This window comes from Onychomys torridus, chromosome 23, assembly GCF_903995425.1.
Source record: "Onychomys torridus chromosome 23, mOncTor1.1, whole genome shotgun sequence".
Classification (NCBI taxonomy): domain Eukaryota; kingdom Metazoa; phylum Chordata; class Mammalia; order Rodentia; family Cricetidae; genus Onychomys; species Onychomys torridus.
Genome location: NC_050465.1, coordinates 25,209,679 through 25,235,666, shown reverse-complemented (window position 1 = coordinate 25,235,666; position 25,988 = coordinate 25,209,679). Strand labels below are relative to the sequence as shown.

Genomic DNA, 25,988 nt, shown 5'->3' with positions numbered 1-25,988 from the left:
GTGGTGGTAGCACATGCCTTTAATCCTAGCACTCAGTAGGCAGAGGCAGGTGGATCTCTGTGAGTTTGAGGTCAGCCTGGTCTACAGAGTGAGTTCCAGGACAGCTAGGGTTACCCAGAGAAACCCTGTCTCAAAAAAAAAACAAAAAAACAAACAAAAAAAACAACCAAAAAACAAACAACAACAAAACAAACAAACAAACAAACAAAAAATGAACAAAAGAATATCCAAACCTAACAGAACCATTTAGTACAGACAAACTCATTCACAGCAATGGAAATTTGGTTTGCTTTCTTCTCTCCGAGTTAAGTAGGGTGACTCCCAGTAATCTCCCTTATTCATGGTCAAGATCATTAGATGGCTCCCACTTCTGGAAGACAATAAATACACGTATGGTTTCAAAGAGTCCAGAGAACTTTAATTTCTAGGAAGACCAAGTAAGAAGAATCAGATGCAGATTTCAGTTTCCCTTTAGAGTCTAGCTTTTCTCAGCAGGATTCCAATCTGGTGTGGACCTTTCCCAGCCTTCAGAAGACATGTTCAAGTGCCCAGAGCTGACATTTAGCTGGTATGCATCCATACAACTGCACCTTACTGAATTCATCAGCTGTTAAAATAACTTTGATCCTCACTGGTGTTTAGCTATTGTTGTCACCCACATGGCTCCCCAGTTCCCTTACCCTAGTTCCCTATTCCCATAAAAACACATTGTGACTTAACACTTGAGAATTCAGTTCAGACCCAGATAGCTCACCTGAACCAGGCCCTGTTACTTAGTGGCTGCTGTCTTACAGTTACATCTTACTTCTACCATATCAGTAATCCCACAACAGTCTGACAGTGTTAGCTTTGAAACAAGAGTATCTAGGAGGTTATTTTCCTGGCTGCCAGAATCATCCTCTGCAGAAGCTTGCTGTTGAGTAGACACCTGACCCCTGCAGGCTGAGTCCCAGCTTATCAGCTGCCTCCTCCTTGAAGCCCATACTATATTTTTTATAGGAATAATTTTGGAAGTGGATTTCTCTACTTCAAAACACACAACACCACACACACACACACACACACACACACACACACACACACACACAAATTACAGGCTTAAATGACTACTAATCTTTCTCCCTGCTTTAAAATCCAATTATAACCATAATTATAAAAAATGGCATGTATATAAGAATGGCAAATTAATTATATTGGATCTACTCCAAGTCCAAGCAAGGCATTGTATGAGTGCTTTACAATATAAACTTATTTAACCCACAGGATAACACTATGACTTGATTTAATCATTATTGCAATTATTATAATCAAAAGGAGCGTACAATCAGCTATATTTATTTTCACCTCAATTTTCTTAGATATATTTCAAGTTATAATTTATTCAAACCTAATATTCACATAATGATTATTTAATGAAGTATAAGTCATGGTATGATCTTTCTTATGTACCCTAATTATGAATTTCAAAGCATACTTTATAGAACATTTTGCCTTTAGCTTTTGGACTTCGTGCTAAAAGTGTAGACTGAGTAGCAAAAATAGCTATGTACTTTCTATATGGTTTCTACTAGTTTTCTCTTTATTTTCAGTCTTTAATGTGGGCCTAGGTCTGGGTAGTTTAGAACTCTGCTCAGACATTTTCTGAGCATCAAGTGACTGCATCTGGTTAGCTGGCATAAAACCCTGGTACAAATATGAGCATAAAGTTCTTCAGCACTGTCCTTTTCATGTGGGTCTGAGGGAAAGGTGGGCAGGTCCATGTCTGTCCCTGCCATCCTGCACAGCAGCATCACTTGCATCTTGGTCCCTCAGCATCCTGCACAGCATCACTTGAACCATGGGTCCCTCAGCATCCTGCACAGCAGCATCACTTGAACCATGGGTTCCTCAGCATCCTGCACAGCATCACTTGAACCATGGGTCCCTCAGCATCCTGCACAGCAGCATCACTTGCACCTTGGTCCCTCAGCATCCTGCACAGCATCACTTGCATCTTGGTCCCTCAGCATCCTGCACAGCATCACTTGAACCATGGGTCCCTCAGCATCCTGCACAGCATCACTTGAACCATGGGTCCCTCAGCATCCTGCACAGCATCACTTGAACCATGGGTCCCTCAGCATCCTGCACAGCATCACTTGCACCATGGGTCCCTCAGCATCCTGCACAGCATCACTTGCACCATGGGTCCCTCAGCATCCTGCACAGCATCACTTGCACCATGGGTCCCTCAGCATCCTGCACAGCATCACTTGCACCTTGGTTCCTCAGCATCCTGCACAGCATCACTTGCACCATGGTTCCTCAGCATCCTGCACAGCATCACTTGCACCATGGGTCCCTCAGCATCCTGCACAGCATCACTTGAACCATGGTCCCTCAGCATCCTGCACAGCATCACTTGCACCTTGGTTCCTCAGCATCCTGCACAGCATCAATTGAACCATGGGTTCCTCAGCATCTGTAATGATTCTGTCTCCATGGCCCCATCCATGTGCTTCTGGGTGAGAAAAGAGTATCTGGCCAAGCCTAACATAGGTCTTTGATGTTGGAGAGTGCAGCTGTCTCTCAATGAGTCTATAAGAGCTGGAAAACAGAGACGTGAGCAAGCAGACCTTCATGGAAGTAGGAGAGAGGAATCTCTGGCGTTCCTGTTTTGGTAAAACAAACAAGCATCTGGAAGGGCTCCACTGATTCTTGTAGCCTCATTGGTCTTGAAGAGGGTTCACTGGTGCAGTCTCCACAGCTGGGTACCAGTGGAAGGAGAGGAAGATTTCCGACCATGGTGGTCCTCTCAGGATGCTCAGATGGCTTGTCATGGACAAGCAATGAATTCAAACAAGATATGTGGGTTGGCCATAGGAGCTCCTGCAGCATTAATTATCCACTCATCATCTCTCTCAACCCAAAGCAAACATCAACTTGCCATAGCCCTGATTTTAAAGTAAAAAAAAAAAAACCTCACAAACAAACAAAAACTCATTCCTCCTATCTTTAAAGTGCTAGCCCCTTCCAAGCTTTGGTGGTTTTTACTTGATGTCTTGTTCAACCATCTGAATGAAGACCCAAATGACCAGAATTAAATAAAATCCTTATATGTTTATATTTGCACATCTTTAATTCTCTGTATTTTTGGTGGTGGAGTAGAATGAGAAGAAAGGAAGGGAGACTGTTGGTTCCCATAGCAGTCAAAGCCTCTGTGCTTCCTCAGGAATCTGGAACATGGCCCAGTGGGAGTGTTGGAAATCTGAGAGTAGGGTACTGGAAATCACATCACAGGGGATGCAGGCGGCCCCGCCTACTCCCCCGGGGTCAGTGGTGGCAGACTCAGGCTTCTGGACTCTCTTCTGAAGGCTTTTCACCTCGGTAGCCTGGGAGTCCCGGAGACTATTTCTGTTGGATGTCACCCATCTCCCAGAGCTATGCCTGATGGGGTTGTGGGGGCTGGAAACACAATGCCTGTATCACATATTCCTACTTTGATATGCTAATATCCCACCTACCACAGACTGAGACCCTAATAACTCCTCTGATCCTTTTCCTCACAAAAGAAAACTGTTATAGGCAGCATTTCCAGTAGCACATTCACCTGTTACAGTATAACCACTTTGACGCTTTCCTTCAGTCCTGGCTTGACATTATTCTGTACTGGAGACCATGTAACATGCATTTTTTTTGGGGTGTGTGTGTGATAGTCCTAAAAATAACAAGTTGAAGAGCTTTTAACTTGGCAACTTGGCTTTCATATCACAGAGTAGCTCTTTCCTCTGATAGCTAACCTCACCACACAGTTGTATAAAGGACGGCACGGGTACATAGTCACCCACGGGCTGTGTTCCTCTAGAAGAATCTATTTCACATGTTCTCAACCATATTGGTCGTCTATCTGGGACAAAGCTGCCCTGTGAGGGTGGTGCCAAAGGAGAAGCCCATCCCTGTGTACCAGCCATTTGGAGAGCTGGCAGGATTCATCCAGATAGGGAAAAAGAAGGAAAGAGTGCTTGGAAGCAAAAGTCAGACAAAGTTTGTCTTGAAGAGTCAGGAGATTCTTAGAGAAAAGTAACATTTTATTTACTTAATAAGTTTTAGAGCAGTGTACATTTTCTGAAGGGAAGTTTTTAATCCATGGCTGGTGGTTTTAATGACAATCGGTTTCAGAGAAAATTCAGGAAGGGAATGGGGGAGCTCAGGAGTAACACTTGGTGAAGCATCAGAGCATTTGCAAACAGAAGCTTGAATTAACCATAAAGAGGGCAAGATTTTGATGGCCTAGGCTGGACTGACTAGTTTAGGAGGTGCTCTAGCATCAAGGGGCATCGAACCCACTTAAACGATGGTCGTCTGATGCTGGGAAGATGCCCCACATTTTTATGGAGTAGCAGGTATTTCCCTTTGAACCACAGAAAAGCCATCAGACATGACACAGGGAACAAAAGGCCTAGCATTTCCATGGAAGGCCTTCCTGAAAGGGTCACTTCCCTGGGCTTTGGTGAAGAAGTGGTGAAAGAAACAGACACCTCAGGAGAGACCTCTAGGGGTCTCCAACGTCCAGGGGCTGTTCTTCCCCATGGCTACAATCACCACCTGGTTGCCTGCCTGTTTCTTGCTCTTAGTGGCCAAGGTCAGGCCCTGGCTGAGGCAGAGCAGGGGAGGAGGTAGATCTGAATCCTTCTGCCTCAGCTCCTCCCAGGCTTGGTTCTGGCAGTGGTTCCATCCCGAGGACACCACAGCTATGCTTCTCAAAGAACTAACCAGTTCTCGGCTTCCTCCTGTACTATGAGGGCACTCCAGCTTCCCCTACGACGTTCTTTCCAGCCTGTCCACTACTGTGAAAACAGCCCCGGGTTTAAACCCATTATAGCTTTCTTGTAAGTGGGATTCTTACCCCACAGAATTCTGGCTGATACAGTGGAACCAACATGATCTCAAACCTGATCGAAACACCAAGGAATTGAGATTCTGAGTTGCACAAACATGGATCCAAATTGCCTCTCTGTATAGGAAAGCAAACCACTTATTATTTATGAAATACTAAGAGAATAGCTACAGAAATTCCATGTACAAAAGAACCAAAGAAGTGAATCAGAATCAGTAGGATTAATGGTATTAATCACATATTTTCATAATCCCCCCACCGCCTGCTGCTAATGGCACATTCCAAACAGACTTCAAGAAGTAAATCACAAGAACTGTGTGGAATGAGGATTTAGAATTTAAGTAGGTCAAAGCTGAGTTCAGAACACAGCTCATGTAGTAATCACAGGATATGCTTTAAAAAAAAATGATGTGTTGTTTGTACATTAGAAGATTCACTGCATATTAAGAAGGCTCTGGGACTGGAGAGATGGCTCAGCCGTTAAAGGCTAGGCTCACAACCAAAAATATAAGAAGGCTCTGGAACACAGTTGGATGAGTTGAGCATATAAATGCTGACCTTATCACCATTTATAAAGTATCTATGGTTTCTGCCCAACACTACACAATCTACCAAAAAACAAAACAAAACAAAACAAAACAAAAAAACCCAAACCAAGCCAACCAAACCAAAACAAAACAAAAAAACCACTGTTGACAGAACATTATGCTTTCAAAATGAACTAAAAAATTAGAGGAGAATGGTGATATACTTTCACTAGCATTAGGAGGCTGAAGCAGGAGGATGGACAAACTGGAGGCCAGCCTGGGTTCCACGGTAGGTTACTGTCTCAAAATCAAAACAATAGTAAAAACAGACAAAAACCCCCAAGCAAATAAACAAACAAAAATGGGCAAAATATAATTTTAGAATGTGAATGAGTTTTTATAGCTTTTGATTTTTAGTTTCGACATTTTAGTTTTTGTTCTTTTTTATTTATTTAATTTTTGAAGGTAGTGGGGCTAGCATCCAAACTGATTATTTAGTATATCTTTTGAATTGAAATTAAACTGAGTTGAGTAGAATGAAGAATAGAGAGAAAGAAAGCTGAAGGCTGAGAATAGAAACTATTCTCAAATACTATCCACAGTGACAGAGCCGTCAAGGTGCATGGAAGAGAGGTTGGAAAAACCGGTGGATATAAGAGAAAAATGAGGTAGCAACTAGATGTTATTTCTACACAGATAAGAAACTGCTACTTTAAAAAAAAAACCAAAACCAAAACAAACAAACAAACAAGCAAACAAAAAACCCCAAAACTAAACAAACAAAAACAAAAACACACAAATACTTCCATGTCTCCCTTTTCATTTTCTGGGGGAACAGAAAGAATAGTTAGTTAGAAAGGCATTTCCAGAAAACGGTTATGGATGAGTTCAGAATTTGAGCCCAGTGCCCTTTCAACAGGTGATGGATATCACAAACTGCCCATGTAACTTCAGTAATCAGCTTGTGATTTCTACCATACCCCTTTGGTGTAATTTTCCAATCCCTGGAGAGCATAGGGCTAACACCAACCGCCCCCTAGTGTTCGCTCATGTTGTTGCAATGTGAATAAAGATTTAGCCCTATTTCCAAAACAGAAGTTATCAAATGTATTTTTATTTGACAGTGAATGTTATCTTCCAGTGGGTTAGTTAGACATCTGTGGCATGGACAAGAGTTTAAGTGATGTTAAGCCAGACTTTTTAAAATCGATAATTTAAAACAGAAGTGAAAATGTAGATGACGTTGTTAATTTCTTACTTAATGAACTGCACCTAGCATTAGACACGACATACTGAAGTCAAGTCTGCATGACCTTAATTCTATGATTTTACAGTGTAAGGTTTCTGCTGTGTGTCACAGGCCAGCCTAGACTATAGAAAGAGACACTGCCCCAAGAAACAAAAAATATAATACAATGAAATAAAGTAAAATAAAATACACTTCAGGGCTTCCTAAAGTGTAGATTTTTCCTATCTAACAGCTTAGACTTTGCTTCTGGGTGTCATTGATAAAGTCCCTCTGACTAATAACTTTTTCTGCAAGTGGTAGTTAGAACAGACCAGGGCTATCCAATAGGAATATATTATGAGAGACAAACGTAACTTAAAAATTGTAATCAGTACTTTAAAATTAGCCTTCATAATATACTTATTTTCCTAGTATATACTATTATATGAGTAATTAGATGCTATTGAAAGACATCCTTTATTTTTCTGTTATATAGTATTTTACATCACAACTTGGCTTGCCATTAGATCTACTGTGGGCAGCCACCTGTGTCTGGTATTGATTGAATAGTCCAGACCTAGCGATGTAGATTTTTTTTTTCAAACATACCCATCACTAGTGCTGTGTTCTTCTGTTTTGAAGCAGATATCTTTATAGCCTTTCTGTGACACTGGCAGTCATTGACTGAAGTGTCTACATCCAATGTATCTTTAAAGGTCTCAAAATGGCGGTATAACTAACATGGTGTCTTCATTTGTTGAATGGAACACTTTCATAAGGAGAAACATCACATCAGATTCCTTGGTTACTTGAGGTAGTTTGTGTGAAGGCAGATTCAGTGTTTGGTTTCCTTCATTTGCTTGTTTTGAAAAGAATTTTTATTTCCTGGTCACTTTTCCAAGCACAGTAACAGCATTTTATTTGTCAGTGTTATTAGAGATTAATAAATTTTAAGATATTTGTGGATCTTCAATCTATTACAGTTGTGCTATTTGTTATTTTCAAAATTTCCCATCTCTTGCCCCTAAGAGTTCAGTACCAGGTAGCCTATGCTAGCTATCCCAGACTTCTGTTCCTTCCCACAGACCTGCAGTCCATCACTCATCACTCTTTAAGGAACGTTTGTCAAGCCTGATAGGGAAGGCATTGGGCAGAGACCAAGGTCTCATGATGAGAATTTAATCACCTTCTAAACCTTTGTGAGAACAAAAAAATAGGAAACACTTATTGAATTCATGATACTTCTTGTTCAAACAATTTTTAAAGCTGTATGATCTTTTCTTTTATCAAATTTCAGTTTCCCAATGAAGACTATTTACTCACTTCTTTATCCATTACACACACGTGCGCGCGCACACACACACACACACACACACACACACACACACACACACACACCGTGAGACTAAATCCGGAGACACCTCAAGGGCATTATGATCACAGTGGTCAGCTCACAATTCCTTGCAATTGTATTTGGCTTAAGGATAATGATCAGTTTAGGATATGCATGACACCTGTGATGTGAAGTCTCCTGTTTTCCTCCTTTTAGCCTCCTGTGCCACCTACTGGAAGACAGGCACAGTTGTCTCGCTTTACTGTTGATGTTTACAGACTGCTTGGAATTGATTTTTGCTTCATGATGATGTGAAGTTTTATGTGGCTCTAAAGTCAAATTTACAAGATGAATCTCGTGCTCATCTCTCTTTCCTTTATTCTGGCTCCTTCCTCTGCCTGGAGGCACAGTTTTATTTTTAAATGCTGTGATATCCTTCCATTAATATTTTAATTTACTGCTATATAACATTAGTTTCTATCTGTGCGCTTCACTCGCCTTCATGAGATAAATAACAGCATATTTTACAGACCCTTGTCTACCTAGAAAATTGAGTATATATTATTATTTCAGGCAGGGAAAAGTTTATTACCTGTATGGTAACTTGACATGGTAGATTTGACTTTGCATTAGGCATTCTGAAAATTAATTTTTTGAAAACAGGTGGACTAAAGGGAATTCAACGATGAAGTCACAAGCTTCAATTTTAAACATATGCCTGTTACACACTTCTGTACAGAGACAGGCTGGCTGTCTACACAGATCTACAGCAGCTCTGTTCCTGCACCCACCACTGTTCTTCCATGGAGTGAGAGATGCTGAGCTACAGATCGCTCTGAGATCTACAGCTCCCCTTTCTCCTTTTGTTAGGATGCATTGACTAACACAGTAGTCTCCCTGTATCTATGACCCTCCCTGTATCCTTTTCCGCTAATTCATTACCCACAGTCAACATGGGCCATAAGCATCAAATGGAAAATTCTCAAAATAAACTTCCTAGGTTTAAAATGAGGTATTATTCTAAGTGCTATAATTTAAAATAACCCCTGTGTTGTCTGCCTTCATCCAGTCAGTGACATGAGTCATCCTTTACTATAGGTTATAGGTTATTTATACTGTACATGCTACTTGCCTAATCACAGCGGAGAAAGGAGAGAGATAAATAAATATGGATACATTGGTGTATTCTGCTCTATCATTAACCTTTTACTATGTTTAGCTCATGGGCTCAGCTTTTTTTGTTTCCTTTTAATTTTTTTATTTATTCATTTTTATTGAAAATAGATTATTCTCTCATACAATACATCCTGAGCACAGTTCCCCTCCTTAGACTCTTTCCAGCTACCCCCTAACCTCACTTCTCCCCAAGTTCCACTGCCCCTCTGTTTCCTCTTCAGAAAGAGCAGGCTTCCAAGAGAAGACAGTCAAATAGGACAAAACAAGATACAATCAGACAAGGCAAAAGCCCTCATATTGAGGCTGGATAAGGCAACCCAATAGAAAAGAGTCCTAAGAGCAGGCAGAAGAGTCAGAGATCCACCCATCCCCACAGTTAGGAGTCCCACAAAAACACTAAGCTAACAGCCATAACATACATGCAAAAGGACCTGTTGCACAGCCAAGCAGGTCCTATCCTTGCTTCTTCAGCTCTGTGAGCTCATGTGCGTCCTGCTTAGTTAATTTGATGGGCCAATTTCTCCTGGTGTCCTCCATCTCTTTTGACCACTACAGTCTTTCCTCCCTCTCTTCTGTGGGGTTCCCAGTCTCCTAGGGGAGGGACCTGAAGGAGACCTCCAGTTTAGATTCTGTCTGCATAATGTTTCTCTGTGGGTCTCTGCACAGGATCCCATCTGCTGCCAGAAGAAGCCTCTTTGATAACGACTGGACAAGGTACTAATCCTAGGTTTCTGGGCCACTCTATCATTGGTATGCATATAGGAAGAAAGCAGGGTACATCTAGACTTCGGTGCTGCTCATGGATTGAGCAGGGGCCTTGGAATGCAGCCCCATGGCTAAAGGGAACTCCTCCCTGGCCTTATTTTCAGATGTGTCCTGGCTCCTTTTTTCTTCTTCTACATCTACCTAGCTTTTATCTTTGTCTCTTTTCCCCTAAACCATTTTCCTGCTCAGTGTGGGCTTTGTTTCGCAGCTACTTCTCAACATAGGGAGTGGTCAGAGGAGATGTGTGCTGAGTCCTGTTTAAGTGACTATTGCGATTGGGCTACTCCCATCCACTTGGGCTCTCCATGTCCACCTGCACACTGGTGCCAGAGAGACTCCCCAGGTTTCAGGTGCTCCTCCCAGACTGACAGTCTAAGCTTTGTGGTGATGGCTTTTGATGACTTGAGTTTCTCTGTCTTCTGGTGCAAACAGGAGACCCTCTGCTTTCTTTCAGCCTTCTGTAACACGTTTTGAAAACCATTCATGCCTTATTATCACTAATAGCTTATGCAACCCACATGTATTTTTTTTTTAAAATCACATTTGGTTCTAAGGGATGCAATTTCTTTGTCATAGAGCTGGCCTGGGGTTTTGTTTTATTGTTCTAGTTGCTATTTTTGCACAGAGTGGTTTAGTAAAGTAAAAATTCTTGTCACCTTGGCACTGTTTTGCAGATGGAGCAGTCTAACCCACAGTCTCTCTGTCATTAGTATCTGTGTACCCATTTCCCTCTACCATGTTTTCTTAGGCACTGCAGATGCCCTCCCATTTGCAGCCAGTGATAGTCTATTAAACCATCAAATATATAACCTAAAAGTAGATTTCACACTCTTAGCCTACCAATCAGCTTAGCATCCTCTTCCTTAAAACACAGAGTACTAATTTTAACCTACAGTTAGACAAACTCATTACACAGAAAATCCATTTTATAATAAAATTCTGAGTATGCCATATCATTTAATGAATACTGACTGTATGGGAAGCAAAGCCCAGATAAAAGCATGACATGCCATGTCCACTCAAACTGTGTTTTATACAAGTACATACATGTAGTTAAGAATATTTCTAGGGTTGGGAGGGGGAGGCTGAAGAGGCAGGAGGAAGGAAGAGGGATGATCTTTGATTGGTATGGAAAATGAATAAAATATTCTTAGTAAGAAAATTCTAAAAAAAGCTTAGACATGCATTTGCAATACCACAAAGTTTAAAAATCATAATCCAACTGTATAATCCATCTGTATATTGGTTAAGCAATGTGGTGTTGGGATAATCTTCTTGTACACTGTGTGAAGATATGTCTCTGTCCTTTCTCACCTGCTTGATTGGTTATGATTGGTTTAATAAAGAGCTTAACAGCCAATAGATGGGCAGTGGAGGACAGGCAGGACTTCCAGGAAGAGATAAGAACTCTGGGAAAGAATTTGAGGTGTGGGAGATTTGCCAGCCAGACAAAGAGGAAGTTAGATGTATGGTACTGAGAAGTAACCAGTCATGTGGCAGAATGAAAATTAATATAAATGGGTTAAATTAAGTTTTAGGAGTTAGTTGAGAACAAGTCTAAGCTAAGACCAGGTTTTCATAATTAATAAAAAGTCTCCATGTCATGGCTCAGGAGCTGGCAGTCCAAAGAAAGACTTGCAACATTTGAAGTCTAATGTGGAGGCATGTCTATTTAAGCACAGGGAATGAGAAAGCTGAGAAAATTTCCAGCATACTGACGTGAGGTGAGGCTCTTTTAAGAGGCCCTGATGTGTAGCCAAACACTTGAGTAGGGCTTGTGAGCAGCTGGCAAGACACTTGGTAGACACACCTGCTGCAGCACAGCCCAGCAACATCCCAGAACATGTGGCTTGGCTCTCACCAACCCAAGGGATGGGGATGAAGCCAGCTGCCAGTGCCATATGCTAAACAAAGTCATAGAAGGAGTCTACAGATGCTCAGAGGTGGTATGCCTCGGTAAGGCTTGGCTAACCCAGTCAGAAATGGCTGTAGGTACATAAAAGCCAGGTTCCAGACTGAGAAAACCTCTGAACAGGTGCAGTATGCTTGAAAATGTGCTTAGGCGCTGAAGAAAGGAAAAAAAGGGTTCATACAGTCATAAAAATTAGTTTGAAAATAATAAAGTGAAGTTCTTATAGAGAGAGTAAAGTAATATAAAAAGAATAAGTGATGTAAGGATAGGAAATATCATAACACAGGATGTTTGGATCCTATATAGTGCTTTATGAACTTAAAGATTTAAAAATGCTAATGAGAAAAAACAACAGCTGCTGAGAGACATTGGATTGTGGGGGGAAAACCCTGCTGAATTAAACCATCCTATGTATTTTAAGGATGTCTTAACTTCAGAATGGAAGTCAGGAAATGTGTTGTGTTGGGTGAGAGGTTATGCTTTTGTTTATACAGGAAATGAAAAGCCATGGATTTCTTGAAAATCAGTAAAGATCAGATTTGACCAGGGGAGACCCCCTTAAAATCTTGGCTATAGTCCTGAAGGAAGAAACCAAGAAAAAGTACAGGACAGGTGACACACATGCTGGGAACAGCTCTGAGTTGGATGAGACATGATAAATCTTGTTGGCTACAGAGTCCTCATGACAGTTTGGTTACACAGTCCCAACAGACTGATAAAGTTGACAGATGCTGTTTGCCTACTTAAAAACAGAACAGAGAATCATTTTTAGCTGACTTGTGAGCACTGTACATTCCATCCTTGGGTTAATGCAGATACTTATGTTACCTTTAAAATTTTGTGTTTTCAGAACAAAAGGACCAGACACCAATGAAGACAAGACAAGTAGCCCAGGTGATCCAGCCTCACAGAGTGCCTTTGTTGCATTTCCTTGGAAATCTGCATCCAGGAAAAGGTCAAAATCGCTAGCTAAGACTCCAGCCAGGACTTTAGTTAGGCCCTGCACTTTCCCAGCACACAGAGACTGGACAACAAATGACACAGCAGCTCTCCCAGGGCTTGGCCACTATCCTCATTTTCTCAGGGTCTCCTAAAGACGCCAGCATCCCATTTTAAGGTACTATGCCCCCATTCTTAAGAGGTAGGGTGGGTGGCTTTTGATTGTTTAGTGGGTTATGGATGTTTGTCATTGTTGAGAGGGGTTGGTTGCAAGTTGTTACTGGTCATAGTCAGGGAAAAAAACTAAACAAAAGAGATTAGATTCAGGGATATCTTTCTTTCTTTTTCTGTGCTCTGTCTTTCTATCCTATCTAATGTTGGAGAAAGAAGGGGGATGTGGGATGAAAAGAAAAAAAAGGGGGATATAAGAATGAGAGGGTAAAAAGGTAGATTATTGAATCTACTTTAAAAGTAAAAGGCAACTACAAGTCTGTAGTTGGAAGTTTTCTCTGGGTCCTGCCAAGCCCCTGCAGTACCATGGCCTGCTTATAGAATAATCACTCAGAAGCTTATATTAATTAAAACTGCTCAGCCATTAGCTTAAGCTTCCTCCTGACTAGCTCTTACACTTAAACTCAGCCCATTTTTGTTAATTTATATGTTGCCATGTTCCGTGGCTTTACCTGTGTGCCATTACATGCTGCTTCCTGGATGGCAGATGGCGTCTCCTAACTCTTTCACTTCCCAGAATTCTCCTTGTCTGCTTATCCCACCTATACTTCCTGCCTGGCTACTGGCCAATCAATGTTTTATTAAAACAGTGTACAAAAGCGTTATCCTACAGCACGAGTCTCAAATATTTTACATTGGTATGGACTTTCGTATATTGATACAAATTAAGGCTTATTTTTGTTATAACATACTGTATATATGTTTCTACTCTTGTTTAAGGTATTACACCTATGCAACTCATTTAAAAATGTAAAGTTCTGGTCCTAGAAAGCTACTATTACAAACTGTTTAGGAAAAGTAAGAAATGTAGGTTAGTAGTTAGTCACCTACAACAATTAAACTTAGTAAGGGTTTATATGTAGACAGAAACACGCTTTATTTAGCCTCATGTTATGTTTTCAAGGTTAAACAGAGATATATTTTAGATAGCTAGGTGGTCTTCAAACACTTCAGAGATCTACTGAATATGGTGGCACTTAAGATGTTTTAATAACATAAGGCTTTTCCTGAGAGTGAGTAATCTACTTCAAAGAATATGATGGGCATTGAAGGACCTCTATATGGAGTTTGCTTCAAATGTGGCAAAGCTAGACACTGAGCAAGAAACTTCCCTTTCCTAGACTAATGATGGTATGTTGTCCAAGTTGGATAAGCAGGACACAAAGGAATTTGACTGCTAAACTTTGCCAAGACAAGGTAGTCCAGTCCTTCAAAATTCCTGCCTCACAGAAAAGTCTGTCAGATATTCTAGGCCTGCAGGCCAAAGATGGATGCTCCAAAGTTGCAGAGAAACCTTGGGTGACTGGCCAGGCAGCTAGATGTCTCTGTCGTTTATATAGTTTTGGAAGTTGCTTGCTTTGCACTTTCTGTTTACTCAGGTAATATTTTATCCTTCTTAGGTCTTTGATGGGGTTGAAGATAGTTATAATCTTATAGTTTTTCTTGTTACTAAATTCAGAAATGAAACTCACAAAAGAGATATAAAGTTTATAAACATTGAGAGACATAAAAGCTTAAGTTGTTTATCTAAGAAAATGTTTTAAGGTCCAAAAAGATATTTTTAGGTTGGTAACACAAGTTATGATAGAAAGTGATTTAGGTACAAAGCTTTGGACTCACCAAGATAGGACGGATAATAGAGTACTTTCTTCAAAGTTGCTAAATACAAATGGACTAGACACTGTGAATATAATTCTTACCTGATGGTTGTTCTTATTGTACATAGTTTATTGCTGTTAGAGAAAGAGCCCCAGTTTCTAGAATAAAAAGCCTCAAAGGTTTGGTAATGTGGTTCAAAGTTTATCAAAAGTCAAAAAACAAGTAGGCTAAAATAGAACATTAAATATAATTTCTGAGGATTCCACAGAAACTCCAGTGTGCAATTCATATTAGTAACATAAGGCCATATCATAAATAATTTACATATAGGCATATAACAACTAAGTAGACATTCCCTATGTAAGTTTGTTACCACATTGATACCAGAACAATAGATAATTTTACATTTATGAGCTTTCTGTATTTTCTGTGTTTCAGATACTGTTTCTTCTATAACTGAAGAAGGAACACAGTAATTGAAGTCACCCAAATTCAGTCCAATTTATGGTATTAATATTTTAAAATATATTGTTAACATACTATTATATATTATAATATAAATTTCCTGCTCATGCCTCTTAAACATGTCAGCACACATGATGGCGAAGTGCAGCTAAGGAGACAGCCAGGCATTCCCCAACCCTCCTCCCCACTTCTTCCCTCCCCAGTTGTCACTTCTCATTCCCTGACTGTACCCAGTCTTTTTCTCATAGATGTTAATGTTATCTAGTCCTAGTATCAGTTAAGGTTTGCAAACAAAAGGAAAAACAAAAAGAAAAAGGTTAGAAAAGGTGTCAGTAGGAAAAGAATAGTTCTTGTTTATGAATTTCTGCCACACTATATAATAAGCAGGCTGTTCATGCTTTTTGACTTTCTTCCCAATGCAATGAAATCAACTTGGGACAATACACATGTGCCCTGCAAATGACTGACAAGTACTTTACCACTGAGCTCCATCCCCAAACCTGAAGCACATCTTTAACATAATTCTATTAGATCAGAGACTGGAAATATGGGACAGTTTTGATTCTGGAAAAGTTACTGTGCATTTAGCATCCCTTTCGGCCTCTCTGTTGTGGCTGCAAGAAAAGTCAGTTTGGGTCCATGATTACTTTTAGATGGAAGGAAGCATGCTGGTGTGTGTGTGTGTGTGTGTGTGTGTGTGTGTGTGTGTGTGTGTGTTTGTGTGTTTATATGTGGTGAGTGTAAGTGTGATATGTGTATATGTCTGTTGTGCATGTGGTGAGTGTGTGTATATGTGGTATGTGTATATATGTGGTGTGTGTATGTCTGTGGTGTATGTGTGTGTGTGTGTGTGTGTGTGTGTGTGTATGTGGTGTGTGTGTGTGTGTGTGTGTGTGTGTGTGTGTGTGTGTGTATTGGATGGAGGTGGAGTAGGAGCTGGCAGCTAACTGGATTCTGGGAATACATCCCCTTGCCCTGTTGCTTTTCTGTCCTCACAGGCCCATTCTCCCCACTGTTCTCTACTTGGACTTACTGTTCTTAGTGTCTTTGTCACTCAACAGGAGTTCTCAGAAGCCGACCCAGGGCCTCAAGCGACATTCAGCGGTTCCGAGAGCAGATGTAACCTGTCAGAAGCACAGTTCATACTTTAGTCTGCTTGTCACATGCAAATACAACACAAAGGGTTGACAGAGTTCCAAGGACTGAGGTGGAGGAGCCCCACAAGTCATCTCTACACACTTCCCTTGCATACTTGGATCCATTTTTATCATGCCTTTTTACCCCCTCAAAACCTTCATCCTTCTAAATTTGCTTCTTTTGCTTTGGTGAAACTCCGTTTTCCTGTTTCAGCCCTGCTTTCCAGATTTCATGTCATATATATTGACTTAAGTATTTAGTGAACAATTTTTTTTTTTTTTTAGTTTGTTGTGTGTCACAGTACTGGGCACCCTGGGGTGTGGGAAGTGGATATCATCTAGTCCCTGGAAATTTTAACTCCAGTGGGCTGTTGTTTGTGTCCCGTCTTCTTCCTATCCCACCTTATAGGCACACATCTATCTTTGTAACCATCCCCATAAATTCCCCTGTCAGGGAGCCCCCCTCCTGCCAGGCCCACAGCAAACAAGTGCTCAGCTCCTTCCTGTGGTCTGAAGTTCACTCTGCAGTTCATCTGTGCACTGTCTATCCCACACTGTGACTTCACGATCCTCAGATTGCATCAAGATCCATTAGGAATTTGGGGGACAGTCTATTTATTTCTGACATAGATGCTTAGGAACCTGCCTGTGGAACATTCCCATGGGTTTTTGATGTGCAGCCAGGCTGCAAAAATCATTTCCCTCTCTTTACTTTTCCTAGCTGTAGTCAATAGTCAGACATCACATGCTTCAGAGCTGTGGTATCCACTTAGCTTGCCACAGTCTCTCCCCTTAGGGGAGTTTAAAATCTTGACGTAATCCCTAAGGGCTAATGCCATGGCTCATTCCCCTTTGCCTTGCCCAAGGATCAAGATCTGCTTATTGAAAGAACAGCCCACCTTTAGCACCTGATCAGAAAGGTCAAAGGGAGACTGTTTGAAGACAGAGTAACCTTTAAAGGAGTCTGTGGGCCCCAGAATTTACATTCCTTTATTTGTTTTATTGATTTCCTTTAAAAAAAATGACTTTATTTTTAACCTTGCATGCATGCACACATGAGAAGCATACAACTGTCTGGTGCAGGCCAGAAGGAGTTGGATCTCTTGGAGCAAGAGTTACTGGCAGTCGTGAGCTGTTGGATGTAGGTGCTGGGAACAGAACTCAGGTCCTCCTCAAAAGGAATACATGTTCCTAACTGCTGAGTCATCTCTCTAGTCCTGTTTGTAACTGAAAAAACAAAACAAAACAAAACAAAAAACCTTTCTTTACTATGAAGTATGAGAATAAAAATGTTTTCTCAAAAGAAAACTATTGTTCACATGTTGCTTTGCTATTGAGCCAGTATGTGGTAACTTGTCTTAAGTATTTAGATACAGTCAGCTCTGTGCCACATCCTCAGGCGCAATGTCCAAAATGACACAAGTTTCTTTATTCTTGCCTTTAATACAGAAACAATGCTGAGTTGCAGATACTTATAATATTTATGTTATATTAGACATTATAAGTCACTTAAGAGATGATATGAAGACTATAAGAGAATGTATGTCTGTAAGCCAGATGCAAACACTCCATCATAAGACAAGGTAAAATGACCTCCGTCATCATTCACATTCTCTCCTTCCTGTTCCCAGGCAGACACTGCTCCCACCAACTAGTGTCACAGTCATTAGCTTCCTTGATGAGGACAGAGATTTGGGGTTTGTGCTGTGGCTGCTGTGGTGGTGGTGGCGGCGGCTGCTGTGGATGTTTACCTCAGGGGGTCCCTGAGAGGTAAGGGTTCCTACCAACACATGCCTGGTGTGTAGAAGGAAAGCTTACATGGCTGCTGTATTAATTCCTTGGATCCCAGTCAGCACTCACACAGGAGCTCATGTCAGATCAATCAGCCCTTCCCTCATGCCGCTGTAAGTCTGTTTCTGCTGCTGCTTCTGCCCCTGGCAAGCTAAGAATTCAAATTGGGAAGGTATATTGTACTTGCTTACTAGTCACATACAATGTTTTCTAAATATGAAACCAGTCACTAACAAGTCCTATGGAATGGTTTCCTCTCACCAGACCTCAAACCGCTAGGGGTTGCTATAGCAACAACACAATTACTATGCCCAACTCTTGTGTAAAATATATACCAACTTGTCATCTACAAAATCACACACCTATTTTTATTCTCCAATGAAATTTAAACAAAAGTACTTATCTTCACAGAATCATAATTTAATCTTAGTTTCTGTGATAAAACATCTGACAAAAAGCAACTTAGAAGAGAAAGGATCGGGCCAGCTCCCAACTGCAGTTTACAGTCCATCACCAAGGGGCAGTCAAAGCAGGAACTGAAGCAGCTAGTCACACCACACCCACAGACAAGGACAGAGAGAAATAAACACACACAGTTCTAATTGTTCTCTTGCTTGTTTACTCACAACTAGCCATCTCCACCCTGACACTGTTAAGGATTCCCTGTTAGTGAACGGCGATGCCCACAACGGCCTGAGTTTTCCTTTATCAGTTAACAGCCAAGACAATCTGTCATAGGTATATCCACAGGCTAATCTTACCCTGATTACAGAAAAAGGAGGTGGAAAGAGTGTAAGAGCCAGCGGGGATGGAGGACACCAGGGGAACAAGTCCCTCTAAGTCAACGGAGCAAAAATCACACGAACTCAGAGACAGAAGCAGCAAGCACAGGGCTGACATGGGTCTGCAGCCAGTCCTTTGTGTATACATTATAGCTTTCAGTTTAGTGTTTTTAATGGGACTCCTGAGTGTGTGCGAATGAGTGGGTCTCTGATTCTTGTGCCCTCTGTTGGGTCCATTTTTACTTTTGTTAGTCTGCCTTGTCCAACTTCGATATGATGTTTTTTGTTTCATCTTATTAAATTTTTTTTGAGATAGGGTTTCTCTGTAGCTTTGGAGCCTGTCCTGGACTAGCTCTGTAGCCTAGGCTGGCCTTGAACTCACATAGACTCACCTGCCTCTGCCTCCCCAGTGCTGGGATTACAGGCATGCACCACCACCTCCCAGCATCTTATTATATTTTATTTTGTTAAAAAAGAGAAGATAAATGTCAGTACACCACTGACCAAGAAAAATTTTAGCTGAAGCAAGTGAAAGTATTTTCATACAACCAGACACTAAAAGAATCTGCCAGAAGCAGAAAACAATTCAGTAAATTTCTTAAGTGGAAGGAAGTCGACACCAGATCAAACACAGACCAGATATCCAGGAGATAAGACACAGCAATGGTAAACATGAAAATACACCATGGTGTGTGTGTGTGTGTGTGTGTGTGTGTGTGTGTGAAAGAGAGAGAGAGAGAGAGAGAGAGAGAGAGAGAGAGAGAGAGAGAGAGAGAGATTGATTGATTGAACGTCTCAAAAGAATAACAGAAACTGTAGTTTTAAATTGCATAAGCTTAGCATCTCTCATCTGGTCTAGTAACTTCTTCTCTTGTTTCATCTTTTAGGTTAAATATTTTTATTATTGTGGTGGTTTGGAAGAAAATGGTTCCCAAAGGGAGTGGTACTATTAGGAGGTATGGCCTTGTTGGAGGAAGTGTGTCACTGTGGGGGCGGATGTTGAGGTCTCTTTTGCTCAAGCTTCTCTCAATGTGACAGTCAGTTGACTTCCTGCGGCCTTCTGGTCAAGATGTAGCCAGCACCACATCTGCCTGCACAATACCATGCTCCCTGTCATGATGATAATGGACTGAACCTCTGAAATGTAAGTGAGCTCCCCTCAATTAAATGTTTTCATTTATAAGAGTTGCTGAGGTCATAGTGTCTCTTCACAGCAAAAAAAACCTAATTAAGGTGGTACTAGGAGTGAGGTATTGCTGTGGTAGGTTAAGAAAGCAGTGGAATGCTTTAAGTACCACTTAATGGGGCATACTAGTAAGAGCATGGAAGACAATGATGCTGATAATGATTTGAAATGTTGGGAGTGGGCTCAAGAGGTTTCAGAGAAGAATTTTACTATGTTGCCTAGAAATTGTTCTTGCAATATTTTGGTGAAGAGAGTGGCTGCCTTTTGCCCTTGTCCAAAGAGTCTACCTGAGGCTAAAGTGAAGAGGTTAGATTAATTACATTGGCAGAAGAAATCTTAAAACAGCCAAGTATAGACCCTGTTGTGTGGTTATTAGTGGTAACTCTAATGCAGATATGTAATGAAAAGGAGCAAGCTAAGCAAGGAAAAATATTTGAGGAGAAAAAGGGCACCAAAAACTGGAATGGATTTGAATCCTCTGTTCAAGGAGATAATGGATTAATAAATAGAATAAAGGGAGTGGCAACCTCAGGGCAAGATCCCACCCAGCTAAGTTTCCAACTTGTAAAATTGAACTGAAGAACAGCTTAGAGCCAGGTGTGGTGGGGCACACCTTTAATCCCAGCACTGGGAAGGCAGAGGCTGGCAGATCTCTGAGTTTGAGGCCAGACTGGTCTACAGAGAAAGTTTCAGGACAGCCAAGCTTAGACAGTGAAAGATGGAAAGATGGTGAAGTTGTAAATGAATGAGGGGACATGTTCCAGCCCTAGCAAGCAGCACAACTTGGCAGCTTCAGCCATGTGGTTCTGACTTTAGAGTTAAGGTTAAGGAAGAAAGGAGCTATGGAATAAAGTCACTGAGGCCAGGCATGTGTCAGGGTGTCCCTGAATGGAGGCCTAGTAGAGAGACCATTTCATGAAGCTGTGAAGGAGAAGCCTGGATTGCCTTGGAAAACTCAAGATGTTGAAGATACAAGAGCCATGGGATACCTGTTGAAGAGAGCTTCTAACAGAGAATGGAAGCCACCCAAGAGAAAGAAGTGTGTTTCAGTCAACAAAGCTGAACAGAGGTGGAGATGTGGAGAGTGTTTTGACACCAGACATGGAGATGCAGGATTTGGAGTTTGCCCAGCTGGTTTTTGGTCTTGCTTTGGTCTAGTATTTCCTCACTATGCTCTCTGTATTTTGGAATAGTAATGTATATACTGTGCCATTATATGCTAGAAGTATGTGATTTGCCTTTTGATTTTGATTTTTACAGGGAGTCACAGTTAAGTGATTGCAATGTGTCTCAGAAGAGACTTTAGACTTTGGACTTTGAAACAAGTTTGGGACTGCTATAGACTATGGGGACTTTTAAGTTGGACTGAATGCATTTTTACATTATGATATGGCTATAAGCCTTTGGGGGCCAGGGTGTAGAATGAGGTGGTGTGAAAGAAAATTGCCCCCAAAGGGAGTGGCAGTATTAGGAGCTGTGGCCTTATTGGAGGACATGTGTCACTGTGGGTGTGGGCTTAGAGGTCTCTTTTGCTCAAGCTTCCCTCAGTATGACAATCACTTGACTTCATGTTGCCTGCAAGATGTAGCACTCTCAGCTCCAGCACCACATCTGCCTGTACACTACAATGCTCTCCATTATGATGATAATGGACTGAACCTCTGAAACTGTAAGTGAGCCCCCTCAATTAAATGTTTTCATTTATAACAGTTTCCATGGTCATGGTGTCTCTACACAGCAATAAAAACCTAACTAAGACAATTGTATTTTCTTCTCTCCTGTCTTATTGTCATTAAACCTAAAATGCCTTTATGGAAACAACAATGTTCTTAATATGTTTAAATTTTTTTATGAATGTGCATTTTGTTATATTCCAAAAACAATTAGTGAATAACAAAAATGGGAATTAACTATCACACAATCATTAGAATAGGCCTGACTTGTTCAACCCCATATCCTCATTTGTGGTAGATACAGATCTGCTCCACCCTATATCCTCATTTGTGGCAGAGAAGATGGACTAGACATAGATATGCTCAACCCTATATCCTCATTTGTGGGAGAGCAGACAATCTAGGATATACTTTGGTTAATGGAGGTTTGTTTCCTTCTACATGTACAAGTAGGTATCAAGTTTTGCCTGGGCAAAGGTCTGAGCTCTAAGAATGCGACAGCTGATGTGCACTTTGATTTTTAGTGTCTCAGACCTGTATTTCAGCAGCAGCACAGAACACCAGTCCTAGACTCTCTCCAGAATCTGCCTTTAAATGGTTTGCTGTTCACCATTTATTGGAAGCTCTTGACAGATTTGTTGAAGGACATGTGTTCAGTGCATTCCTGACTTCGACTCTTTTATGGGTTGCGAGCTCTGAATTCTTGTTCTAAAAGTATACATTTAACAACACACACAGAGTAGATGTGTAGGCCAGAGGATATGTGTTCTGTTACCCCTGAAGGGTATAGTCTCTGATGACTTCAGTTTTTGCTGCCTGCAACCAGCTTGTAGTAAAGACCATGAACACTCTTTTGAAATGGATTTGAGTTTAAACAGAAGAGAATTCTATGACCCCTTTGCAGCCCCTGCATATGGGTAAGGAACAGCCATGGTTTTAGCTCTTTAACCCCAAAATTAATGCAGAGAGTCATAAAGCTCTCTTTCCAGTATGACTAAACCAAGTTTTTTCTCTAAAGTCAGATATTTAGCTTTTAATTTCTATACACTTAAATAACTACAGAAAGAACATGGCACTTAAAGAACATACAACCAGTATAAATTCACATTGGTTTTCAGAATTCCTTCACTTTTAATAGACATAAATGATTATCTCAAATAATTTCCCCAAACAAGATAGCTGCCAGCGACATGCTCCCATCACTGTCAACCTCTCCTCACCCTCTTGAGATTTTTTTTAAATATGTTTAAGCCAAAAATTGTATTTCAGTGGTTGAAATAAAAACAACCACATACTCTAAGCAAACATGTAAGTAAGTCACATGGTCTTGAGAATGAGATAGAATATTCAAAAGCATTTCCAGGCAGAAATCCAGAAATATGTTTCACATCATCTCTGTTTTGTTCCCTCAGTCCCAACCCTTCTCCCACGAGGTAGTATGGATGAGACAGTGGGCCATAGCCAGGAGTTAAGGCAAGGACAGGGTCTGTTTTGTTCTCTGGTCCATGCCAATTGTGTTGAACATGCTTCTGTATGGATAAGGTGCTCAACTAATATTTGATAATGTATGCTGAGAAAGAAAGTAGTATGGTCTAGGATTCAATACACTTATTTTTCCTGGAGTTTGGGGATAAAAATGATTACTTTTTATAATAAGTGAAAGGGAATCCTTAGTTTTCCATCACAGGAAAGGTGCTAGATCTTTCTTCCTTTGCTTCAAGAAAATTCCAACAAAATAAAAGCACAAATTTAAAGGCACACAGCCCTGGCGGACATTGCTCTGGTAGCTGTGGGTACACTGCTTTGAAATCCAAGTGTAAATGTAGCTGATACCGGAAGGAGAGTCATTCTGATGTAACCTCTGTCTCCTGCCAGGCCCTTCTGGGGTTGGGAGTGGACTCTCTCCTCTCACTGCAGTCTAAATGGAAGAAGGTATATTCCATATGTGTTCTAGACACAAAGGGTGGTGGAGCAATGGGTTTCCAGTGATCAGTGTTTGTTCTGTGAATGGGTGAAACACTCAGTTAAGGTTACTTCAATGTGTGATGTGAGAAAGTCAGGAAGAATCCCACAGAAACACTGCTGGAGCAGCTAAGGACTCAGTTTACTTTTCAAAAGAAACAATTATCATGTATCAGTTAACAAATGAAAAAAAAAACAGCCTAGGGTATTGATCTTATCATTCGAGGCACTGTGAATTCACTCTTGGAGAATCAACTCAGAAACCTAAGCTAATCATAAGGGTTTTGTTTGTAAATGCTAGATAGTTTGTTGTTGCTTGAATTCCTGGTAACTGATAAGCACTGAATATTTCAGATACCAAATCATATTGTTTTTCTGGATACTTGCTGAGCTAATGGATGCAGTGATTGCAGGAACCCAGATGACCACCTCTGACAGTTGATGCTCTGTGGCTCTCTCGAGTCTTGGGTTGCCATCCTGGAGAGTTTTGCTTACAATATGAAGATTTGTGGAACAGGTCTTTGGAAAACAATTGCTATATTGGGGGAAGAAGGATTCATGGGAAGGAAATGTTGGTCTCTCCATCTGGATAATCCTTCAGATTGATGGACACAGAGGCTGGCCCTCTGTATTCCTGTCAGTGACTAGTCATTCAATGTGGGTTGCTCTTTGGAGAAAGCATACCCTTGTATTAAGTCACCACCATAAACAAATGGCTCACAGAGGGATACAGTTGATAGCTCCAACCACAATGGCTAATGAAATGGGGACCTTGGTCATAATGGGGCTATTGGGTGGCCACTCAAACTGGCCAAGTTGAACAATAACTACTCTGGAAAGAACTTTTTTTTTTTTTTTTTTTTTTTTTTTTTTGGTGAAACCTGTACTTAATGTAAAGGACATTCAATAAGTATTTCTTGAGCTAATGAATAGTTATTGTGAGGGAAGAATGATGAGTAACTGATATAAAGTTCATCACAAGGGATTTTAAAAGAGGTCAATACCAAATGATAGTAAGCCAAACTGGTCCACATCTCCAAGCTATGGCATCTGTTTTATGATGCTGGCATTTGATTTAGTCATTAAAATTATTAGAGTCTGAATCTACTAAGCTGTGGGCAAACAGCAGGAAAGACCCCAAAGTGGCTATGATCTGAAGCTAAACATGCAATGCCCCCACTCACTGCCAAAGGGCAACTGCTTCTACTATATAAGGGTTTGGTGGAAAGCCTTAGAACTTTAAAAAGGCAACTATTACTTCACAGGGACAGGAAAGGGCTGAAAAGCAGCACTGTTGAATCTTTCCAAAGTCAACAACTCTTCCTGCCATAAGCCATTTAACTATGAAAATCCAAATTTTGTGCAAAGGCCAAATCTAAGCATAGTCTGTCTTGTTCAATTAAGGATCCAGCTCCTCCTCCAAGCATTTGTAAATACCTTACAGACAGCAATTTAATCACAAAAACATTTCCCCAAAGTTATGAATTCCTGCAGTAGACAGAGTTATAGAAAATAGGGACTTGCATGGTAATGCCAAAGATGTGTCACCTTTGCCCAGTGTCTTGAACCGAGTAGGCTCTATCTCACATGTAGCTTGTGAGAATTTCTGTCCCTAAAGATTTATCTGGTTAAAGGCATGGATAAATATTTAATGTATTTAGAAGAAGGTATTGTTATGCAAATGAGAAAAAAAATCTGTCTTAAATGGCTTTTTCACTGCTTATTTTGAAGTGGCTTTTTTCAGATGGGTCCATCCACAATCATTTAATGTCTTTGTCTACAAGGGATGAATGCATGACAGGTCGTGAATCTGAACATACTGATATATCAGGAGTGTTTTAGATTAGAGTAATTAGGTCATTTGGGGGATTCGTTGCTCTGACGATGAGGTTGTTTAAAAAGACGCTTCTGCTGTGTTGCAAGATCAGCTGTTACCCAGGATCAGTGACTATACCTCCCCAGGGAACATAGGCATATGCCCACACACCGACACTCACACATCTCTGGAAGCTTGAAATCCTACCACCAGCAAATTACATACCCTTTGCATAAGATTAGCTCTTTCCACAGTTCCCTGTTAAGATATTCCTAAACAGGGTGTCATTAAGGTGACGGAGAGGCACAGGCTCAACAGCTGCTTACTGCCCACTTCTTACAGTGGAGGGAAAGAGTACTAAATTTTGCCCAGAGACCTGCCTCATGCATGACTCAACACTGAGAGACATTATAGAATATCTATGTAATTAAAATGGTAATGGAGAATTTAATGATATACAATCATATTTACCAATTACTAGCATAAAAAAAAATGAAGTTTTTTGGTCCAGGAGTGAAAGGGAATGCTATACTTGGCACTGTTGACTCCCAATAGTTAATTTTTGCCACCACCGTCCCCCCCCCCAATTAT

General features: G+C 40.8%; 1 protein-coding gene across 8 annotated transcripts in view; it reads right to left on the bottom strand.

The window, feature by feature from the left end:
- Dlgap1 (DLG associated protein 1) overlaps positions 1-25,988 on the bottom strand; it is an 826,029-nt gene that overhangs the window by 399,367 nt on the left and 400,674 nt on the right. For 7 of the 8 annotated variants that reach the window (XM_036172827.1, XM_036172826.1, XM_036172832.1 and 4 more), the window contains one exon: positions 16,085-16,175. The exons of the other annotated variant lie outside the window; for it this stretch is intronic. The gene's annotated coding sequence lies outside the window, so the exon portion shown is untranslated. The remainder of the gene's footprint in view (positions 1-16,084; positions 16,176-25,988) is intronic. 8 annotated transcript variants of the gene reach the window in all.